Raw genomic sequence first — 2,389 nt, forward strand, 5'->3', positions numbered from 1 at the left:
ACCCCCTTTGCCTGTAATCTCCAGGTACCACCTTTCCCATACTTTACTTTACAAAGGGGGAATTTTCTCATCTATATCATCCGCTAAGCAAGGTGACTACATTTTTAACTTTTAAATAGATTGACCCACCTGAGTGTCCTCCCTGTTATCTACAGCACCATCCCTTTGAAAGAGTGCCTATCCCAGCAAGTGTCTCCTGTCTCCTTCTGTCAAGCTCCTCCCGTTGCTCACTGGAAGCTCTGAAAAGGCATGCCTACATGGCAGCCTCCAGGAGACAGTGTCAATCTGCTTCCATCAGTGCCGTGTAGTGTGGTGGTTGGGGGTGTAGTTCCATCAGTGCTCTGTAGTGTAGTGGTTGGGGGTGTAGTTCCACCAGTGCTGTGTAGTGTGGTGGTTGGGGGTGTAGTTCCATCAGTGCTCTGTAGTGTAGTGGTTGGGGGTGCCGTCCATCATTGCCGTGTAGTGTGGTGGTTCGGGGTGTACTTGGCAGTGAGCTGAGATCCAGCTCTGCCACTTACCAGCTGTGTGACATTCCATGAGACTTAGCATCTCTATGACTCAGTTCTCTTTTTAAAAAAATAGATCTGTTGTTAGTGGATAATGCATATAAAGGGCTTCCCCAGTGGCTCAGTGGTAAAGAATCTCCTGCAATTCAGGAGATGTAGGAGATGAGGGTTTGATCCCTGGGTTGGGAATGTCAGCTGGAGGAGGGCATGACAACCCACTCCAGTATTCTTGCCAGGAAAATCCTATGGACAGAGGAGCCTGGTGGGCTACAGTCCACAGGGTTACAAAGAGTCGGATGTGACTAAAGCAACTGAGCACACCCACAGTGCATACAAAAGCCCTAAGCTTGATGCTCTATCACAACGGAGCAAGGCAGTTTGCAGTGGTGGAAACTGAAGTTCACAGAGAGTAAGCAACTTGCTCAAGATTGTGCTTAACCTTGGAAGGTTACTTTGAGAATTAAATGAGCTAATGTGTTTAACGCCCATAGAGGACTGCCAGGCACATATATATCAGTCTCCATTCCATACTAGAAACGGAAACCAAGTTACTGACTTTGAGCAACAGCATTGTAGGGGAGGGCAGAGGAGCGGGTCCCATGGGCCTCTGGGTGGATTCCTGGGACAATTCAGAACTGATGCTCCAGAGCAGGGCCACCTGCTTCTGTCCTGACTCTGAAACTGGGGTTAAGAGCACAGGATTCACAGGATTCACTGTTGTGGCTGGGATCCAAGTACCAGGAAGCTGAAATCAGGAAACCACTGTCGCTGCGTCACCACCCAGGTGGCGCTTGTGGTAAGGAACCCACCTGCCAACGCAGGTAAAGGATGTGAGTTCGATTCCTGGATTGAGACGATCTCCTGGGGAAAGGCATGGCAACCCACTCCAGTATTCTTGCCTGGAGAATCCCATGGACAGAGGAGCCTGGCAGGCTATAACCCACCTCCAGGGGGTTGCAAAGAGTTGGACACGACTGAAGCAATTTAGCACGCCCACATGCACTGCCACCACAGTAGCCTCTTGACAACCAGGAAGCTGCCAAATGAACGCTGGAACCAGCTGCAAGAACCCCCAATTTTCTAGGATCTTGCTTGCTGATAGAAACAGCCCAAAGTGATGGAAGGCTAGAACTGCACCTCCCTTCTGCTTCTCAAATCTGGTGTGATTGCATCCAGGTGGCACAGCCTAGTTGACACCCTCAACCCTAGCTGCAAGAATCGGGGAAGCATTTTAGCTTCCCGACCTCCCCAGCTAGAAGGAGAGTGAACAGAGGTTGAGAGAACCAGACCACAGAATCCAGTATTTGTACCCATTAGTATTGTTGCGATTGTTCAGAATATTTGACATTGTTATTCTCATGGCTGTCTCAGGCAGCTTGGCTTCAAGGCTCACCTGGTTGATCAGCCTCTGTGAGACGTTGCTAAGGTTTGCCTTTCTCTTTGAGGACCTCCCTTACCCAGTGGTTCTCCCTGAAGAACTGGCTCATGTAATGGCATCATCATGCCTCACTCCGCCACACTGGGAACTTGGGTCCCTCCAGCGTACACTTCTTCCTCAACTCCCAGCGTGCTTACCTCCATCTGCCATGGAGCCCTGTACAGTGCCTGCAGTGTCCTACCCATCCTTTCACCTTGTTGCCACAGTCCTAGTCAAGTCTTCATCAGAATCTCTGAGCTGGAGAGTGTGACTGCCGAGAAGGATTCCAAGCTTGCCCCCCTAAGCTGTTTGTGCCCCTGACAGCATGCACATCTTTCATAAACACAAATCTTGTCCCTCACTCCCCTGCTTTGAGCTCCTGAGTGGCTCCCTGGCCTCCAGGTGGACCCATGTTCAGGGCCTGGCCCAGGGCTCCTTTTGTCTGATCCTTCTAGTCTCGTGGTCT

Source organism: Bos taurus, chromosome 7, assembly GCF_002263795.3.
Source record: "Bos taurus isolate L1 Dominette 01449 registration number 42190680 breed Hereford chromosome 7, ARS-UCD2.0, whole genome shotgun sequence".
NCBI classification, from domain to species: Eukaryota; Metazoa; Chordata; class Mammalia; order Artiodactyla; family Bovidae; genus Bos; species Bos taurus.